General features: G+C 41.9%; 1 long non-coding RNA gene across 2 annotated transcripts in view; it reads left to right on the top strand.

The window, feature by feature from the left end:
* Positions 1-22230, top strand: part of LOC142070658 (uncharacterized) — a 162177-nt gene that overhangs the window by 11657 nt on the left and 128290 nt on the right. For both annotated transcript variants that reach the window (XR_012666603.1, XR_012666602.1), the window contains exon 2: positions 21656-21985. This is a non-coding gene — a long non-coding RNA (uncharacterized LOC142070658). The remainder of the gene's footprint in view (positions 1-21655; positions 21986-22230) is intronic.

Raw genomic sequence — 22230 nt, 5'->3', positions numbered from 1 at the left:
TTTGCCTAGAGGGATTCTCTGTTTTGAATCTGATTACCCTGTAAGGTAATACCATCCTGATTTTACAGAGGTGATTCTTTTACTTTTTCTTTAGTTAAAATTCTTCTTCTAAGATCCTGATTTGTTTTTTCATTAAGACCCAAGGGTTTGGGTCTATGTTCACCTATGCAAATTGGTGAGGATTTTTATCAAGCCTTCCCCAGGAAAGGGGGTGTAGGGCTTGGGGGGGATATTTTTGGGGGCAAGACATCTCCAAGTGGGCTCTTTCCCTATTCTTTGTTTAACACGCTTGGTGGTGGCAGCATAGGGTTCAAGAACAAGGCAAAGTTTGTACCTTGAGGAAGTTTTTAACCTAAGCTGGTAAAAATAAGCTTAGGGGGTCTTTCATACAGGTCCCCACATGTGTACCCTAGAGTTCAGAGTGGGGAAGGAACCTTGACACATGAATTGGGAAGTTTGGGGAAAATGTGTTACTACAACACATACATTCTTTGAATTCTTCAGGAGGAAACAGCATTAACTTAGCAGTTCTCTTAAACATGATCTCATTTTTCAATATGTGTTTAGCTCTTTAGTGAAATGCCCTGTAAACCAAGCTGAAGTGAGTCAAGAATGAGGTTAGGCTGTTCCTGTCCTAGACAAGCCGTAACACATGCCTGAAAGCCCGGGCCTCCTGAGTTCTATTCCACCTCTGCCCTTAGTATTCATACATGCCATGCTCTACAAACAATATTTGGCCCTATGAGGTAGGTAATAAGTTATCAGATGGCTATAGTGAGCTCCCAAACTACCCGCTCTGGAGCGGGAGCAAATAGTGAGTAGCCCCAGGTCTGAGAAACCCGTGCAGGATTGTAAGTGTTTTTGTTTGGTTTTTTTATCCACTTTATGCAGTGGGATGTGTGACTTACAATCAGCCCCTACAGCTTTTTTATTAAAATAACTGCTTCCTCTTCTTGATCGAAAATATCAGCACTTGTAAATGCACTGTCTTCTGCAAACATACAGCTGTTAATCTGTCAGAATTAGGTTCACTCCTGTGTTCCCTGCATTTCCAAAATTCCCTGTTTACTTATGGGGAAGTTTCGGTGGAAAATGAATTTAGGATGGCTCCCTATATCTATATCACACTTTTAGTGTAACCATAGTTGGTGAGCATGTGAGTACAGTGCAATTTTTTTAAATGGTAAGAAAATATCACAAATGTGATTGAGCGAATCATAGACAAAACAATGGTTTGCAAGAAACACTATGCTATTATTGATTTCATCTGATCCATCAAGCAAAAATAAATGGTGATCTTTCCCTCTTTTAGCAGCTGGCAATTGTTTGTATACTCAAAGGCTCTGACTATAAGATGTGGTCACACATTAATATCAATTATGGTTTCCTCTTTGGAGCTTTGAAGAATTCATTTACTCAATGGAAACAAGATCTGAAGACCTCACTTTTCTTTGGGAGTCAGTTCACACTTTCAGCATTGTCCTTGGTGCACGACTGAAAACGAAAGATGAACAAACGACTTCAAGCTTGTGGGTTTTTTAATGGTATCGTTAAAAGATAGAAAAGGAGTACTTGTGGCACCTTAGAGACTAACCAATTTATTTGAGCATGAGCTTTCGTGAGCTACAGCTCACTTCATCAGATGTTTACCGTGGAAACTGCAGCAGACTTTATATACACACAGAAATCATGAAACAATACCTCCTCCCACCCCACTGTCCTGCTGGTAATAGCTTATCTAAAGTGATCAACAGGTGGGCCATTTCCAGCACAAATCCAGGTTTTCTCACCCTCCACCCCCCCACACAAATTCACTCTCCTGCTGGTGCTAGCCCATCCAAAGTGACAACTCTTTACATAATCAAGTCGGGCTATTTCCTGCATAGATCAAGGTTTTCTCACATCCCCCCCACCCCCATACACACACAAACTCACTCTCCTGCTGGTAATAGCTCATCTAAACTGACCACTCTCCAGGTTTAAATCCAAGTTAAACCAGAACATCTGGGGGGGGGGGGTAGGAAAAAACAAGAGGAAACAGGCTACCTTGCATAATGACTTAGCCACTCCCAGTCTCTATTTAAGCCTAAATTAATAGTATCCAATTTGCAAATGAATTCCAATTCAGCAGTTTCTCGCTGGAGTCTGGATTTGAAGTTTTTTTGTTTTAAGATAGCGACCTTCATGTCTGTGATTGCGTGACCAGAGAGATTGAAGTGTTCTCCGACTGGTTTATGAATGTTATAATTCTTGACATCTGATTTGTGTCCATTTATTCTTTTACGTAGAGACTGTCCAGTTTGACCAATGTACATGGCAGAGGGGCATTGCTGGCACATGATGGCATATATCACATTGGTGGATGTGCAGGTGAATGAGCCTCTGATAGTGTGGCTGATGTTATTAGGCCCTGTGATGGTGTCCCCTGAATAGATATGTGGGCACAATTGGCAACGGGCTTTGTTGCAAGGATAAGTTCCTGGGTTAGTGGTTCTGTTGTGTGGTATGTGGTTGTTGGTGAGTATTTGCTTCAGGTTGCGGGGCTGTCTGTAGGCAAGGACTGGCCTGTCTCCCAAGACTTGTGAGAGTGTTGGGTCATCCTTTAGGATAGGTTGTAGATCCTTAATAATGCGTTGGAGGGGTTTTAGTTGGGGGCTGAAGGTGACCGCTAGTGGCGTTCTGTTATTTTCTTTGTTGCCCCATAACCTCAGCCATGCGGAACGCAATGCCATCCACAGCCTCAGAAACAACTCTGACATCATAATCAAAAAGGCTGACAAAGGAGGTGCTGTTGTCATCATGAATAGGTCGGAATATGAACAAGAGGCTGCTCGGCAGCTCTCCAACACGAGTTTCTACAAGCCATTACCCTATGATCCCACTGAGAGTTACCAAAAGCAACTACAGCATTTGCTCAAGAAACTTCCTGAAAAAGCACAAGATCAAATCCGCACAGACACACCCCTGGAACCCCGACCTGGGATATTCTATCTACTACCCAAGATCCATAAACCTGGAAATCCTGGGCGCCCCATCATCTCAGGCATTGGCACCCTGACAGCAGGATTGTCTGGCTATGTAGACTCCCTCCTCAGGCCCTACGCTACCAGCACTCCCAGCTACCTTCGAGACACCACTGACTTCCTGAGGAAACTTCAATCCATCGGTGATCTTCCTGATAACACCATCCTGGCTACTATGGATGTAGAAGCCCTCTACACCAACATTCCACACAAAGATGGACTACAAGCCGTCAAGAACACTATCCCCGATAATGTCACGGCTAACCTGGTGGCTGAACTTTGTGACTTTGTCCTTACCCATAACTATTTCACATTTGGGGACAATGTATACCTTCAGATCAGCAGCACTGCTATGGGTACCCGCATGGCCCCACAGTATGCCAACATTTTTATGGCTGATTTAGAACAACGCTTCCTCAGCTCTCGTCCCCTAAAGCCCCTACTCTACTTGCGCTATATTGATGACATCTTCATCATCTGGACCCATGGAAAAGAAGCCCTTGAGGAATTCCACCATAATTTCAACAATTTCCATCCCACCACCAACCTCAGCCTGGTCCAGTCCACACAAGAGATCCACTTCCTGGACACTACAGTGCTAATAAACAATGGCCACATAAACACCACCCTATACCGGAAACCTACTGACCGCTATTCCTACCTGCATGCCTCCAGCTTTCACCCTGACCACACCACACGATCCATCGTCTACAGCCAAGCTCTGCGATACAACCGCATTTGCTCCAACCCCTCAGACAGAGACAAACACCTACAAGATCTCTGTCAAGCTTTCTTACAACTACAATACCCACCTGCAGAAGTAAAGAAACAGATTGATAGAGCCAGAAGAGTTCCCAGAAGTTACCTACTACAGGACAGGCCTAACAAAGAAAATAACAGAACGCCACTAGCGGTCACCTTCAGCCCCCAACTAAAACCCCTCCAACGCATTATTAAGGATCTACAACCTATCCTAAAGGATGACCCAACACTCTCACAAGTCTTGGGAGACAGGCCAGTCCTTGCCTACAGACAGCCCCGCAACCTGAAGCAAATACTCACCAACAACCACATACCACACAACAGAACCACTAACCCAGGAACTTATCCTTGCAACAAAGCCCGTTGCCAATTGTGCCCACATATCTATTCAGGGGACACCATCACAGGGCCTAATAACATCAGCCACACTATCAGAGGCTCATTCACCTGCACATCCACCAATGTGATATATGCCATCATGTGCCAGCAATGCCCCTCTGCCATGTACATTGGTCAAACTGGACAGTCTCTACGTAAAAGAATAAATGGACACAAATCAGATGTCAAGAATTATAACATTCATAAACCAGTCGGAGAACACTTCAATCTCTCTGGTCACGCAATCACAGACATGAAGGTCGCTATCTTAAAACAAAAAAACTTCAAATCCAGACTCCAGCGAGAAACTGCTGAATTGGAATTCATTTGCAAATTGGATACTATTAATTTAGGCTTAAATAGAGACTGGGAGTGGCTAAGTCATTATGCAAGGTAGCCTGTTTCCTCTTGTTTTTTCCTACCCCCCCCCCCCCCAGATGTTCTGGTTTAACTTGGATTTAAACCTGGAGAGTGGTCAGTTTAGATGAGCTATTACCAGCAGGAGAGTGAGTTTGTGTGTGTATGGGGGTGGGGGGGATGTGAGAAAACCTTGATCTATGCAGGAAATAGCCCGACTTGATTATGTAAAGAGTTGTCACTTTGGATGGGCTAGCACCAGCAGGAGAGTGAATTTGTGTGGGGGGGTGGAGGGTGAGAAAACCTGGATTTGTGCTGGAAATGGCCCACCTGTTGATCACTTTAGATAAGCTATTACCAGCAGGACAGTGGGGTGGGAGGAGGTATTGTTTCATGATTTGTGTGTATATAAAGTCTGCTGCAGTTTCCACGGTAAACATCTGATGAAGTGAGCTGTAGCTCACGAAAGCTCATGCTCAAATAAATTGGTTAGTCTCTAAGGTGCCACAAGTACTCCTTTTCTTTTTGCGAATACAGACTAACACGGCTGTTCCTCTGAAACCTGTTAAAAGATAGCAGGATTAAAACTTCCAAGGGTTCCAATTATTTTAATCACTCTCCCCTCTGTTTGTATCATCCCTTCTAAGTGTAGAGACCATGGCTTCCTAGAGCTTTATGACTTGTGGCAGGAGTGGGGTACTCTTTAGGATATTACCTATGCATCTTGAGATTGGTCTTCTATGATTTTTTTCCCCTCTTGTTTAAAATTTAATCACACATTAAATCCATGCACATTCTGTTGCTTCTGCAAACTAGACTCTCCAGGTTTATAACCTACTTCCCCCATACGGGTTTGTTTTTGTTTTTAAAACTGGCTTTATTTCCTATATGTTCAAGTGCCAAAAAGCAGGTACTACAGTATAGTGAGGTGTGTGTGCGAGGGGGGGGGTGGAGAGACAATCCTGTGAGGTATTTTGTCATTGGAAACTATGCAGTAGCTTGCCAAAATTTTTTGCCAGATTTTGGTTTCGAATCTCAAGCAGATCCTTAGCTGATGTAAATTTAGGATGACCAGACAGCAAATGTGAAAAATCAGGACAGGTGGTGGGGGGTAATAGGAGCCTATATAAGAGACCCAAAAATTGGGACTGTCCCTATAAAATCAGGACATCTGGTCACCCTATGTAAATTGTCAGTGCTATTGAGCTCAACCTAGCTCTTATATAGTGCTTCTTTTCTTCTGTAGACCTCCAAGCATTTTACAAAGGAGGTCAGTATCCCCATTTTACAGAGGCGGAAAACTGAGGCACAGGGGATGAAGTGTGTTGCCCAAGTGTGGGCAGCAGGTCAGTGGCAGAGCCAGGAATAGTAACCTGGCTAACCTGTGTCCTGTATTCAGTAACCTGTGTCCTGAATCCCAGCTTAGTACTCTATCCACTAGGCCAATCTGCGCCAATGTCTACATTCAGGCGCTAGTAATGCTCTCAAGTGACACGTCTGTGCATGGCACCACCTCCACCATGTAAACTCTGATGGGATGAACTCACTTGCCCTGAACTTTTGCAGAAAGTCACTGCTTGAGACTTTAAAAAGGGCAGCTTAGTTCTGAGACTACTCACCCAGCTCAAGGGTACCTTATTTTGAGGGATTCCCTTTATTTTAGCACCCAAATTATCTACATTCCCCGGCAAGGGTGGTTGGAGAGGGGCAAAGGCCATCACCCCCTGGGTAAAATTTTGTCACCTGGCTGGTATTGCTGCTGCAGCCTCAGAAGCAATGTGGCACCAAGCCAGTGGGTCTCCATTGCCGTTCTCTGGGGAGGTGGAGACCTCAGGCTGCCACTGCTGCTAACCAGTGGGGGTGGCTCTATCTCTCCAGTGCTCCCCACACACTGCCCTTGCAGGAGGGCAATGCCAAGGACTCAGAGCTGGCTCTGGGGATGCTGAGGGGAGGTGGGGGGCAGCCTGGGAAGCTGCATTCCCACTTTCTGGCCTCTTGCACTGTGCAGGCCCCATCCAGGAACCTGAACTCCACATATGCTTTCTAGTAATGCTACAGGTGGCACCAGATGGGTCTGGGCTGGCTCACTCCCAGGCATCTGGCTGGAGCGAAGGGCCCAGACTCCCCACGGAGGGGCACTAGTGTGGAGTGGGAGGGGATGGCACAAAGTACCAACCCCACCCAGTAATTCAACTTTGTGGCTCAGGATCCAATCTGGTAAAACCCATCCCCTGCCCGCCCTTGACACCCCCCAGTTCTCCCTCCTTCTTCCCCGGAGGTCCCCGAATAGCTGATGCTATTCGGTAAAATTTTGGGAACTGTTTGGTAATTTGTTTAGACTTCAGACCCTCCCCCCGCCCCCTCCACACACGTGTGCTCCCAAGTGATGCCCTGTTTCCCAAAAATGTGGTGTCTCCTCTCATTTAAAAAAAAAATCCCATCAGAAATGGGACTGAGGCTGTAGGAAGAGTTATTTACCCTGAAGGAAGGAGTCCCACAGCATTTTAGGTTTCTGGCATGAATAACTCTTCTCTCCCTTACTTTGGGATGGGAATATTCCCTCTTCCCTTCAGACACCATGTTCCTTCCCTGAAGCCTCTTCATAGCCCCAAACACCCTCCCAGATGTCAAAGGGCCTGTTTAGTCAAAGCAGTGGGTTTTGTGTGGAGTTCTAACTCGGAGGGGTCAGATGTTTGATTTGGCTACAGGCCCAAATCCATTAACCAGCTCAAGAGAGGCCATCTTCAACCTGAGGCAATGGCTGTGACCAGAGAGTAAGGAGTTAAGCAAAGTGCCTCAATCTAGAGTGGTAATGAAGCCCCTTCCTGCCCCATCATTTGTGCACGTGTGTGTGATATGATCAACAAGTCGTCAGCTCCATTTCTGTCCGAGGGCTCTGCTCTAACAATTAATGATTTAGGTTGGCAAAGGTGCATGTTTGAACATAGAATCTCTTTCCAAATGAGCTAGTCCCTCACCCTTACCATAAGTCCAAACATATTTTTCTAAACATGAGCAAACATATTTTTCTAAACATTCCTTTAACTAATTTTTTTTAAAGGGACCTATAGGCCTGTTCCTGCAAATGCCAAATGGTCTTGTGGTTAAGGCATTGAAGTGCAGTCCAGGAGCCCTGAGTGCTGTTCCTGATTCTGAGTTAGACTTCCTCTGTGATTTTTTTCTGTAGAATGGAGAGGATATTTCCCGACTCTGCCCTAGAGTTCCTGTGTGACCGCTCTGTATGTCTGTAGAAGGGGAATTATATTTCCTTTCCCCTGTACCTTGGCTATTAAGAGTGTAATACTGTTTGTTTGTACAACCCCTAGTACAAGGCAGAGAGTGGGCCCTGTCTTTGGTTGGGCACCTCTAGGCTTTACTGTAATACATATAACATATGGTGATGATAAGCCACTGGGAAAGGAGAGAACCCCACATCTTAAATGAGACCTTCTATCCTTGATCTCCATTAAATGCAAAAGCACTAGAAATTTCCTCCGGATATTAAAACAGAGGAGAAGGCTTTCGGGCCACTTGACCAGTACCTCACCTCACTCTTTTAGTACATTAAGACTAATTTTCAAGGAATTAAATGCATGAAAGTCAATCTGGAAAACTAAATGAATTCTCTACCATGGATTACCTGCTATTCAATTAAAAATAGCTATTCCCAACATTGCTTTAATATGCACTGCTAGTGTGTACAAATATAACTCCACTTACATAATATCTCCATGTGCTTAACTCTTAACTGTGAGGTATTGTTCTGTGGGTGATGGGGTGGGGGAACAACTATTTATGTTAAATACAGAATATGAAATTTAAAGACTACTACCTAATACTCTTAAAACAAAATACTTTTAAAAACACACTCCAGTCACATCAGCTATTAGCAATTGAAGTTTCAAATGTGTTTTTGCTTTATCAAAAGCAAACTTGTAATTCACAAGTTACAGGGGAGATGCAGTGTTTTATGCGGTTGAGGATTAAGGCTAAATGGGGACTGAATCCACTTATACCATAGAACCTGTGTCAAATCCAAATCTTTGACATTCCTGACTCCCTGACCTCTGACTTCCTTTCATTCCTCATGACCAACCCTGGCATTCTCTGGCACACCCCGCCCACTTTCCTTGCATAGAACCAAACATTCTCCCTGATACGGCAACACTTATCGATATGATTAAATTAATGTACATGATTTGTCCTGTTTAAATTTATATGTTTACAGTATCAGAGCCATAGTGGGCACATGGGCAGTCTCTCAATCCCAACCGGAGCTCTGTGGGTCCTGCTTTAATCCACACGATTGACTGACTAGATCTGGTATTTGAATTACTGTGGTACCTACAGGCCTCCACTGAAATCAATACCCTTGTAGTAAAGTGGTCATAGTTCTGTGATGTGTTAACTAAAGCACCAAGTTCCTAGACTGCAATCCTGTGAGTAGACTAGTTTGTTTGTTTTTTGCTGTTGCAGTGAGTCATCCCTTTACAATCCGCTGTGCTAGCAGGGTACAAATACATAGTGATAGACAGGCCCTGCCTGCAAAAGCTTATGATCTAAAGAGACAAGACAAAGGGTGGGAGGTGAAACATAGGCACAGAGAGGTGAAGGTGTCACACAAGATTAATGATGCAGCCAGGAACAGGATCCATCTCTCTTCACGCCCCCGCCAATGCTCTGTACACAAGACTCTGCTGCCTCCTGGATTGACTTTGTTCATTTTCATCATACAGAACCAAATTCTCCTCTGGTTTATATCTCGTTTATCCTGAGCAGGGTTGTACAGGATACAGATCGAGGCAGAATTTGTCCCTTGGTGGTGAAAACAGATACATTCAATATTGCACCTCCCTGTGGAATGATGAACGTTTGTCTCCACTAAAAAAGCATAAAATCAAAATTGCTAATAGTTGAAATGACTGGGGATTGTAATTTGAAAATATTTTGACTGAAGAGGCTATTAGAAATATGTTCAATATTAAGAACATTCTGTGTTTATTTTGATCATCTCTTCCTCTCACTTAACTAATGTGGTAATAGAGGTTTACGTTGAACAGAGTACAAGAATGAAAACCCCTACATAGCTTCATTTAACATGGCAGGGCAAAACTTCTTAAATTCCTTCATGTTTAAGTTCCTAATTTTTTTCCCCCACTATAAAAATTGCATTCTGTAGCTTAATACAGAGTCTCGGGTCAGCCCTTAACCACAAGGCCATTCTACAGACTTCAGGGAAAATAACCTCGGTCAATGATTTCAAAAATGGTTAGTGATTTTGGGTGCCTCCATTTTTGGATGCTCCGCTGGAAACACCTTTAAAAGCGCCAGGATTCCAAAAGGTGCTAAGCACCCATCTTCTGAGAACCAGGCCCAGGTAAGTTGTCCTAAGGTGAGAGTGGTAAGATGGTGTAGGTGTTAGGGTGTGGCCTGGGTTATGAGAAATCCTTGTTCAAGTCCCTGCTCTGCCATAGACTTCCCCAGCGACTTGGGGCAAGTCACTTCATCTCTGTCTCAGTTCCCCATCTGTAAAATGGGGGTAATAGTAATTCTAATCTCAGAGAGCTATTGTGAGGATAAATACATTAAAGGATGGTGAGGTGTTCAGATGCTATGGGCCATATAACTAGCACCCAACATCAATAACTGCTTTTGAAAATCTTAGTCCCTGGATTCAGTTTTAATAATTAGGATGTGATGCAGGGGTGGAGGGTGCTGTTTTAGAACTCTCCCTTTCTACTGGCAATTTTAAGTAAACATGCAAATTCCATCTAGGGGTCTGACATTTTAGTTTGACCTTCTATTTTCTATGGGCACTGACTAATTAAAAACTGAAAAGCAGAACAGTATCTAGCTGTATTTTGATTAAAATTATTTGTATTCCTGCTATGAGTGCTTGTACTGTATTACTACTGACTATGCCAGCTGTGTGTGTCTTGTGCAGATCATTAATAAAGTGCTTGGAAATGAAGTCCTCCTCAAGTGGCATGCTTCATTTTCACTTGATTCTTGCTCCTCAGATTCTAATAAAAGCCTGGTCTTGAGAAATGCTAAACATCCACAGCTCCCACTGACTTCAGAGTTGCAGGTTCTGTCATTACCTTTTGGGACCAAGGCCAAAGTTTGAGGATCTATCTTAGACCCATGATGTAGTTTGTATCTTCACATTAACCATGCTCATAACCTGTCACAGGAGCATGCAGAGCTTACAGGATTCTGGACACAATGTTGTCTTTTATTCCTAAAATGCAATTACAAATGTAATTGGCTACTATATATCTGTCTGATGCTTTCTTGGCACTGTCTTCCACTTTCACTCCCCCTCAATATGCTTTAGTGTTGGCGCCAATAGCCTGGTCACCATTCATAGGTTATACTTGGCAGGCTAAGGACACAGATGCTGGACTCCATACTAGGAGGGCTGTGAGAGAATATATGGCAAGCTCTTTGACTGATTGGCTCAGTCTCTGGATCTGTGGCAGCTGTGAAATTGCCTTTGAATTTACTAAGGGTTAAACTGACACACTAACTTGACTTTTTTTTTTTTTTAGATGTCCAGTTTCCTTTGCTATTTTTATCTGGCAGGAAATATGTACGATATGAAAGGACATATAGTAGCTAATGTTGTGTTCATGGCATACAAACAGAGAAACTGGATAAGAACTAGGGCTATCAATTAATCGCAGTTAACTCATGCAATTAACTAAAAAATTAATCATGATTTAAAAAATTAATTGATCATACTGTTAAACAATAGAATACCAATTGAAATTTATAAAATATTTTAAATGTTTTTCTAAATTTTCATATATATTCTGTGTTGTAATTGAAATCAAAGTGTATTTTTATTACAAATATTTGCACTGTAAAAATGATAAACAAAAAAATAGTATTTTAAATTCATCTCCTACAAGTACTGTAGTGCAATCTCTTTGTCGTGAAAGTGCAACATACAAATGTAGATTTTTTTGGTTACATAACTGCACTCAAACAAAATAATGTAAATCTTCAGAGCCTACAAGTCCACTCAGTCCTATTTCTTTTTCAGCCAATCACTCAGACTAAACAAAAGTTTGTTTAAATTTGCAATGTTACCAGAAAGTGAGAACAGGCATTTGCATGGCACTTTTGTAGCTGACATTGCAAGGTATTTATGTGCCAGCTATGCTAAACATTTGTACACCCCTTCATGCTTCAGCCACCATTCCAAAGGACAGGCTTCCATGCTGATGATGCTCATGGGGAAAAAAATAATAATGTGTTAATTAAATTTGTGACTGAACTCCTTGGGGGGAGAATTTTATGTCTCCTGCTCTGTTTTACCCACATTCTGCCATGTATTTCATGTTATAGCAGTCTCGGATGATGACTCGGCACATGTTGTTCATTTTAAGAACGCTTTCACTGCAGATTTCAGAAAACGCAAAGAAGGTATCAATGTGAGATTTCTAAAGATAGCTACATCACTCGACCCAAGGTTTAAGAATCTGAAATGGCTTCCAAAATCTGAGGGATGAGGTGTGGAGCATGCTTTCAGAAGTCTTAAAAGAGCAACACTCCAAGGCAGAAACTACAGAACCCAAACCACCAAAAAAGAAAATCAACCTTCTGCTGGTGGCATCTGACTCAAATAATGAAAATGAACATGTAGTGGTCTGCACTGCTTTGGATGGTTATCGAGTAGAACCCATCAGCAGCATGGACTCACATCCCCTGGAATGGTGGTTGAAGCATGAAGGGACATATGAACCTTTAGCGCATCTGGTACATAAATATCGTGTAACGCCGGCTACAACAGTGCCATGAGAATGCCTGTTCCCACTTTCAGGTGACATTGTAAACAAGAAGCGGGCGGCATTATCTCCTGCAATGTAAACAAACTTGTTTGTCTGAGCAACTGGCTGAACAAGAGATAGGACTGCATGGACTTACAGGCTCTAAAATTTTACATTTTTATTTTTGAATGTAGTTTTTTTGTACATAATTCTACATTTGTCAGTTCAACTTTCATGATAAAGAGATTGCACTACCATACTTGTATTAGGTGAATTTGAAAAATATTTCTCTTGTTTTTTTACAGTGCAAATACTTGCAATCAAAAATAAATATAAAGTGAGCACTGAACACTTTGCATTCTGTGTTGTATTTGAAATCAATATATTTGAAAATGTAGAAAAATGGTATTCTATTATTGTTTTAACAGAGAAATTAATCGCAATTAATGTGTTTAATCATTTGACAGCCCTAATAAGAACACAAAATACTCTTTCTTGAAGGTTGCTGTGTAACACTATTTAATTTCTTCAAATCCAAAATCTTAACACACAAGAACCAAAAACAGGCTGCTCCCTAAGGCAGCTCACACCACCTTGCTCTAAACTAGCTCTTTGCAGACTGATTGCTGAAAGAGCCAGATCCCAAGCTTCCCTACAGAGCCCCAGGCCTGCAAACAGGACCAGGAAAACCGTGTAGAATTTAAAGTTACAGCCTCCACAGTTTTCAGTACACCACAGTTAACATTCCCACCCACAAAAAGCTTACAGTCTAAGAAACAAACAGGTGGACAAGACAAACAAGTGGGCTGAGGTGGAAATTGGGGCTATCAAAAATGACAAGAAGAAAAGGAGTACTTGTGGCACCTTAGAGACTAATTTGTTAGTCTCTAAGGTGCCACAAGTACTCCTTTTTTTTTTTGCGCATACAGACTAACTTGGCTGCTACTCTGAAAAATGACAAGATATTCACAATTCTCAGCCAATCAGGAGCAGTAATCACAACTTGCTGCCTGCATATACAGGGAGTGTGAAGTAGCCCTGTTACTCAGAAGAAACAGTCACAGTCTCTAGGATATCTCCCCCATGATTTCCCATAGCAAATACCCTCTGCAGGGTCAGTGCTGCTTGATGGCCCCAGGTTGCAGCTGTCAGTTATGGGAACAGATTATCTGGCTGCACATGCCCCTTTAAGCATTACTGTAGGTTTGAGGCTTGTACAAGACACAGAATCCCTGCTTCTTCTAGACAGAGGGACTAAACAATATACAGTGGGAGATCAAGAAGGTTCTATCTCAGTGGGTTGATTGTTATAATGGGTGTGAGAGCATTTTAAGAATAGCATCTCAAAACCTAATAAAGAGGAATTAATCCTCCCCTACAAAACCTCTAGGAGGTAGTCAAGTACCACCATCTCATTGTGCAGGTGAGTAAACTGAGGAACAGAGATGAAATGATCCATCCAGTGTTGCACACAAAATCTGTGGCATAGCTCAACCAGTACCCAGGTCTCCTGACTCTGAGTTCTGTATCATAAAAGCATAAGCCTGACCTTCCTTCTTTTAATAGCAGTTTTGCTACTTTGAGTCCATCCTAATAAGCCTCTATCCTAATAAGCCTCCTAGGGAATTTTGTCATATTTTGAGAAATGGAAGACTCCAGATGCATTTTTTTAAAAGTGCTTTCAGTGACTTGAATTTGCAAGATTTTCCAAAGACCACATTCTAAGAATAACTGATTGTTTGCTCTGCTCTTTGCAATCTTGTTGGCAATTCTAGCTAGTCTGTGTGAAGAAATTATGGCCTGATTTTACAGAGCCACTAAGCAATTGCAGGTTCCATTGAAGTAAATGGGAATTCTGAGTGCTCAGCACTTGTGCATATTAAACCTGTTACCTTGAACTCTGTACGAACCCTTTTTTTGAGGTGAGTGGAAGTTGGGTTTTCTTTATTTCACTTGCTTCTTGGTTTCAGCTGGAATCAGAAGATATCTCAACATATGAGATACTGTTTCTTGTGGCATTTCTGGACCAACTAGAGGCAGAATAGAGTGCCAAGATTCTTACAAGAAAACTTGTTCTCATGAGATTTCCAGTGTGATAATGCAGGTTCTATATGTTTTGATTCATTTGTGGTTAACGTAACCAGCCAAACTTCTGAAAGCTTAATTAAACTGGGGGTCAAACAGAAGTTCATTTGTCATGAATGTGTGTACAGAGAGCAAATATTTTTTGTGCGCTAATTAATGTCCATGTTTTCTGGCCTGATGGCCTGCAAGTTCTTCAGCTTGTTTGGAACTGAATAAGATTTGCAATAAGGAGCAGCTCCAAAAGTCTAGATTAAACTAGAACTGTACAGCATGCAAGATCAAAAACTCTTTAATAGAATGGGGTGAATACTAAAAATTGGCAAAAAGAAAAGGAGTACTTGTGGCACCTTAGAGACTAACCAATTTATTTGAGCATGAGCTTTCGTGAGCTACAATGAAGTGATCTGTAGCTCACAAAAGCTCATGCTCAAATAAATTGGTTAGTCTCTAAGGTGCCACAAGTACTCCTTTTCTTTTTGCGAATACAGACTAACACGGCTGTTCCTCTGAAACCAAAAATTGGTAAATATTGGTTTGAATAATGAATTTTGACTTTCAAGTATGTTTGTAGAAAGGAAAAAGCGTTGCAAATAGTAATCCAAATATGTACTTAGATGACTATTTCAAACAAAATTATGTGAGGCCATCTTGAAAAAACTGTTTGGGTTTGGAAGGAGAAACAACTTTGTATGACTTAAGCAACCGTTCGCGTAATAAGACTTATGAACAGCAACCAATTGAAATGGCAGATATGTCATGAACAATCCATAGGCTGTGTGATATGTTTATATAAACCATTCATCAGATAATCTGAGTAATGAAAAATTCATAAAGCAAGATTGTGTCACCCTTACTCATGTTGAGTAGTATCTGACTATAGTAGAAGTGCTACTGGCATCCATGGGACCACTCATGCAGTAAGGGACCACTCATGCAGTAAGGTCTTACCCAATGTGAGGAAAGATGGCACAATATGACTTTTTAACAGTGGGTAATTGGGTAATTAACCACTGGAACAATTTACTTAGGGTTATACTGGATTTTAAATTCTCCATCACTTGAAGTTTTTAACTCAAGGCTGGATATCTTTCTAAAATATATGCTATAGCTCAAACCAAAGTTATGGGTTTGATGCAGAAGTTATTGAGTCAGGTCCTTTGGCTTGTGTCATGAAGTCAAACTAAGTCAGGGTTTCTTAACCTGTGGACTGTGATCCAAAATTGGGTCACTGGAATGTGTCAGAATCATGTGGGAAGCTTGGGGAGGGGTCGGGTCAGGTCCTATCCCTGTGAGGGATGGGAGGCCCTTGGGTGGAGCACGGGGGTTTCAGAGTCTTTCGTGCACTTACCCTGCAGCAGTGGCTCTGGTAACATGAGTCTGACTAGGCTCAGCTTCCCACACTGGGAATTACAACCTGGTGCACCGTTTGGCCAAGCTGCTTAGGTTTGGCTCTGCTGTCCCACCATCATGATGGTGGGCTGGCTGAGCCAAATCTGGTTGAGTGGTGCCATAACTCCAAGCACCAGGTTCCAATGCCACTCTCACAAATATGGCCCAGTTGGCCAAGGGTTTTGGCCAAAACCTGTGCAGTGCTGTGACCCTAGAGGCTGCAATGCCTAGTGCGGGGAGCCAAGCCTTTCCAGCCTCATGGGCTAGGAGTCTTAGGAACTGCCGTTATGGTATGCAGTGTACTTATGTAGTACTTGTTATGTTAATATGTATATTATATATTGTGGGCAAGAAATATTTCGTAAGCCAAATGTGGTTTTTGTTTGGGTTTTTTGCATTAAAGCTATTTATTGAGTTGTGACAGGTCATCAAGGTTTACAAATGGGTCCTGAGCCTCAAAAGGTCGAACCATTAAAATAGATGATCATAATGGTTCCTTGTAGCTTTAAAACCTATGAAACTATAATGATCAAAGTCTGTTTATAGATGATTCCAAAAAAGAAAACCGATTAGATTAACAGAATAAATTGTTAGCTACAAAGTTTGTTTGACTCTTACATTTTAAGGTGTATTATCTATATATACCTATATACAGTTGTACTTAAGTATTCTATATCTGTATATGTCTAATTTAAGTGAATGTAACCTTCTGAGCCAAAAAATAAACAATCTGTTGAGACATATTTGAGTTATTTTGCAGTAATTGGCTTGGCAGCAGGTTCAGTCACAGATTTCTGTTTCACAGATTGTCCCCAAATGAATAAAAGGTTTGCTTTGAAATGTAATTAATATTGTGTTCAGCTGCAAGACTTTCTCAGGTTGTCAAAGGAATTCGAAGGAGGTAGTTACAAAAATGAACAGGATGAAACAGCTACGCTGAAATGAGCTGATGGACAGCACAAAAAACCTCAAACTAAACTGGACTGAAATAAATAGTGACAGTTTTTCAGGTGTTGGCTGTCAAAGTCAGCCATTAACAAATATTTGTAGTGATGTTGCACAGGATTTACAGGTATCTCCATTCGCTGTCAAGGTAATCTGTGATGGTGAACTCATTTGTTTTATATGCATTGAGAAGGGAGAGGAGACTAGAAATAGCTCCACTCGCTGGTGACAAAAGCTATAAAGCCATGAAGTCTGATGGTCATGTATAATCCTTACCATTGCTAAATTAAATATATTAAACTAAATAAGTTTGGTTCAATTGGGCTGTCTGGTAAGTGACTGACTGGGTTTACCCTAAACATACAACACAATGGAAAACACTTTTGTGTGTTTGTTCTCACAGTTAAGGGTTTGACTAGATTAGCTCAAACTCTAAGCTTTTATTTCTAAAGCCATTTGTTTCAATTTCTTTCCATGTATGAAATTCAGGGCAAGGTTCTCACCATGCTCAAGCAAGGGAATAAAATTGGCTATTTCTCCAGTTCAGTGTATTCAGACTTTGGGACCAGTCATATAGGGCCCTGATTCAGGAGTGCAGGAAGCTCCCTAGAAGTGGGGAGGAGGCACCAGCACCTGAACCATGGCCTTGCCCCACTCTGCCTCTTCCCCTGAGGCCCCACCCTTGAACACCTCTTCCCGCAAGCCACTGCCGTCACTCCACCTCTTCCCCAAAGCCCCACCTCCCACTCGCTCTTCTCTGCCCCCTCGCCTCCCTTCCCCCATTGCTTGCCCTTAAGGTAGGTCAAAAGTAGGCGAGGATAGCCATCCCACTTTTAAAAGAGATTGGCCATGGGCCCCTGCATACTCCTTCTCTGGAACAGATGTTTAGACAGGGGCAGGGAATGGCCCCTTCCCAATTCACTCACCAGAGTAGCAAAACTAGTGCAGGGAAGAGGGTGGCATTATTTTACCTTCGGTACAAATCAGCCAAAAATGATCCTCCACCTCCCTGAGAGCAAGGAGGAAGTAGGGAAGGGATTGTGACTCAGTGGGGCATTAGAATGGTCCAAAGGTTGGTGTGCTGGCCTTGGAAATTGGTTCAGTTGCCTGCTTCTCCACAGACTTCCAGTGTGACCATAAGCAAGTCTCTTAGGGCCAGAGTTTTAAGGGTACTTAAGTACCTAAAGATGCAGAAAGCCACCTACTGGGATTTTTAAAAGCACCTAGCACGTAACTCCCATAAATATCAATAGGACATATGCAACTTACCTGCTCAGGAGCTCATATGAATCCCACTAGGTGCCTATCTGCATCTTCAGGTGCCTAAATACCTTTGAAAATCTGGCCCTTAGTCTTTTGATGCCTCAATTCCCAACTGTAAATAGGGGATAATACTTTCCTACTTCCCAGGGGTGTTGTGAGGAAAGGTTGTGAGGGGCTCAGATACCACAGTAATGGGGCCTATATAACGACCCTAGCTAGAATGTCTTCTGGAGCTATTCCTGGGGTGTTCCTGCTAGTACACCATCCCTTTTTCCGGACCGTTCCTAATGTCACAGTCTAGCCCATGGTGTGATCATTTTTATTAATAATCAAAATAATTCATTGCAGTCATTGATGATGGAGGAATGATTTAAGAATCAAGAATGCCATGTGCAGATTCCCTACCAGTCCAACCCTCGCAAGCTTGACTCAGTTTATCCTTCTGAGCTACTGCAGATACATTGAATTCCATGAAGTGGGGGAGGAAGTTGCGCATACACCCTTTTTCATTTGAAACCTTAAAACCAAAGTTCCATTTGCTCTGTGCGGATGAGAGTTGGATGAATAAAACAAACAAGTATGGGGAGAGAGAAACACCTCATTGTTTTGACCCTTTGATTCACTTAGGTTCCAACATTCACAGGAGCTCAACTTTATTCACAAGAATGGTTGTGGAAACCAAAAGTGTTACAAATACTCATGCAAATACATATTAAAGAGTCTACAGATCCTAGCTCCTACCATAGTCTTTTCAAAATACTCACCACCACCCCCAATATCCACAGATTTTTTTTTTTTTTTTTGCCAATAGGAAAGGAGGCTCCTTCCATTTATAAAGCTCAGGTCATTCAAATGGGATTTAATTTTATAAATACATAAAAGATTATGTGAATGTGTTTAACACTATAATGGGATGCTTTAAAGTTCAATAGAAGTTTGATGTCAGAGGCAACACTGTGTATTCGCACAGTCATTGGCAGTGAATTTCAAACGTTAAACTTTTTTCTGTTCAAATTACCTGCAAATTAGTTCCTTATGTGATTTAACAGGGAGTTTTGTGTGTGAGTGTAACTTGTGTGCTTTGAGCTGACTTCACTCAGTGGTAAGGATTAGTAAGAACCTGGTACTTAGGCAGTTCGAGTTATGAAATGAAGCTGTTTGAGGAGGATACTGTGAGACTGGAGAGAAGGCGGGGGGCAGGGATTGAGGCTGTGGATTACTGTATATCCTAAATCTGGCTGGAAGATGGGCTTTGAACAAGCTGTTATTTTCCACATGGGAGTTGCACTGCTACAGTAAAATGCCAGATTTCATCCATCATAATGTCATGGCTCATATTAAAATGTCTTGCGGGACCTGAGGGAGGGATGGGCAAAAAACATCAAATCAATTTTCAGGCAATTGCTACGATTTTCAGAACCTAAGCCCTCTGTGATGGCATTATGGTTGCACAAAGGGAGGTTATAAATAAGGTCCATATATCAAGGGAAGAAATAATTTAGAAAAAGGCAGTTGATTTGACTTTTGCATGAGGCTGAACATATGGTGGAGTACAACCAGGTTATCGTTCTATGCATTCTTTACGGAGACAAACCCCAAACCTACACATCAGAGAAATTAGCTCATCGGTGGAGTTCTAAAACTGACAGCTCAGGAGCAGGGTACGTCTTGTTTATCAAGAAAAAAAATGTGAGAGGGTTATTTTACATTTGTTTAAATTAGCATTTAATTGAGAAATCCAAGTCAAACATCATTATAGAACTACTTTGGGAAGCTTGAGCATTAACCTTTATATGGAGATGGAACTTTTTACGAGATGCTTTGGAGTACAAGGAATAGGAAATTAGCCCCATGATAGAGTCCTCTAATAAGAGCAGGTAGACTCTTAAAGTTTAATGTTCTAAATATTTCAGCAAGCATAAATAGATTTATTGTGATTTTTTTTTGAGACCATAAACTTTACTCTCACACTACAGCACATATGGGAGGATGTTCATGGGTATCAGCAAACAGCTCGTTGGCCTAGAAGCAAAGAGAGCCACATGGGCTTTTGCAAGATAAGGACCTGATATAGAAGAACCGAAGAAAGTCTGGATACAGCTGCCATTTGGGGCTCTTTTATTAGGGTTTGCGCAGGTGCGAATGTCTGCCTACGGGGATCTCTTTGCCTGATCACAGTCTCAGTTTGTTCTTCATTGAAAGAATGAGGTGTTCGTGGGGAGGTGAATTATATCATGACAATACTACCTCCACTTAGCTTAATGCAAATTGCCAACCATGACACCTTGTTTGTTTCATTCTCCCACTCATATCTTCAAGCCTTTCCCCCTTAGACCTCCCTGAGTGTCAGTGGGTAACCCCCAGTCTTGATACAACAACCTACCATTGTCCCCTCATTTGAGCTCCTGTGAAGTTGAGATTTTAATTTAGAACAGATTTCTCTCCTGCTCCCAACAAGGAGTGAATTAATTTATAGAAACATTTAATGGGGCCAGCAAGCTGTGCACAGACCAAAACAGAATAACCATGTGACATTGCTGTGAGTTCTAGTCTCCTGCTCTGCATACGCCTTCATTGAATGCTGGTAAGAGATTAAAAGCTGTCCAATTGGCCACATGGGGCCACAGGGCCTGAAAGCTGGGTTGGCTTGTAAGTATCATATTGGTGCTCAAGATATTTAAATAAAGATTAAACTCCCTTTATTGAGAGTGTCCTCCTCAAACTGGAGGAGAAAGGAGCCAGAACAACAATAAACAGCCCAGGTGGGTGAGAGAGAGAAGCTTTCAAGCTACAAAGAGCTCTTCTTTGGATCTGGGAAAGGTAACATGCTCAAATAAATTGGTTTAGTCTCTAAGGTGCCACAAGTACTCCTTTTCTTTTTGCGAATACAGACTAACAGGGCTGCTACTCTGAAACATGTAACAGGATTGTCAGCATTAACAACCAGACTAAGCCAAGACTTTACTTGGTAACTAGCCCTGTGATAAATGAAGCGGGGTGGGGGGGCAATCTCCCTTTTATGGACAGCCAGCCAGTGACTATACAATCCCTCTTAGTAACTGTTCTCTATTTGCTCTACCTGTAAAGGGTTAAAAAGTGTCACTGCTATGCATAGGTAAAAGGAGGTGAGTGGGCACCTGGCCAAAAGAGGTAATGGGAGGCTAGAACTTAAAAAAAATAAAATAAAATAAAAAACCTCGGCTTTTGTCTGTCTGTTGCTCTCCAGGGGAGAGGCGGACAGGGCAGCAGCTATGCTGTAAGATGCTTGGGCCAGGTATGAAAAAATCATCAGCATCATAACTATAAACTACTCATTTAAAACCCCAGATATGTAAGTAGATCAGGAAATGTCTAGGAAGATGCAATTAGGTTTATCCCTTTTATTTCTTTGTCTTGTGGATTCCTCTGTGCTAACCCCAGGTGCTTTTGTTTTGCTTGTAACCTTTAAACTGGACCTCAAGAAAGCTATTCTTAGTGCTTAGTCCTTGTAGTTGCTCTTTTAAAATCTAGCAATAGCCTGAGTTCCCAGATGTATTTTCTTTCTTTTTTTAAAATAAAATTTACCTTTTTAAAGAACAGAATTGGATTTTTGTGTTTTAAGAGGTTTGTGCATATGTTGTTTAATTAGCTGGTGGCAACAGCTGATTTCCCTTTTCTTTTCTTTTTTTTCTTTCTCAGCTCTTCCCCTTGACAGTTTCCCAAGGTACTTGAGTGCTTTGTCACAAATTGTCATCTCCACTGAGCTGTCTTGGTCGTAAAAGAAAGTTTTTCCCTTCTGCGAGCATAGAGTTTTAAACTCAAACCAGGGGCCATCCAGAGGATTGTTACTCAGCTGCGGTTTGGTATCTTGTATGAAATGAGCTGCTGGACTGTGTCCCAGGGGACAAATGTCTGTGTAACACCCCATCCATCCTCCTCAGTATACCATAATTAACACCAGTTGCCAGTCTCAGCAGCAGACAAGAGCTGAATGTGCAGGGAGAGTGAACTCTCTTTTAACCACCACAGGTAAGCTAGCCTAATACCTGATGCAAGGTGCCTATCTGATATCTAGGATTTGCTTTCTTTAGTCCCATTTTATTGTGTTAACAGGTTTGATATGAGAAATAGCTTATTATTCTTTTTTTTTTTTGCACTGACTCTTTTTGGTCCTATACATAAAAAGTTCCAGGAGTGGGAATTTGTTCTTTTCAGCATGGTCCATTGGGCACACTAGAGGACAATATCCTCCCTGATGTTATTGTTCATGCTGT

This window comes from Caretta caretta, chromosome 1 (assembly GCF_965140235.1).
Source record: "Caretta caretta isolate rCarCar2 chromosome 1, rCarCar1.hap1, whole genome shotgun sequence".
In the NCBI taxonomy this organism is placed as follows: Eukaryota; Metazoa; Chordata; order Testudines; family Cheloniidae; genus Caretta; species Caretta caretta.
The sequence above is the reverse complement of the archived record's forward strand: the minus strand, read 5'-3'. Positions and strand labels throughout refer to the sequence as shown.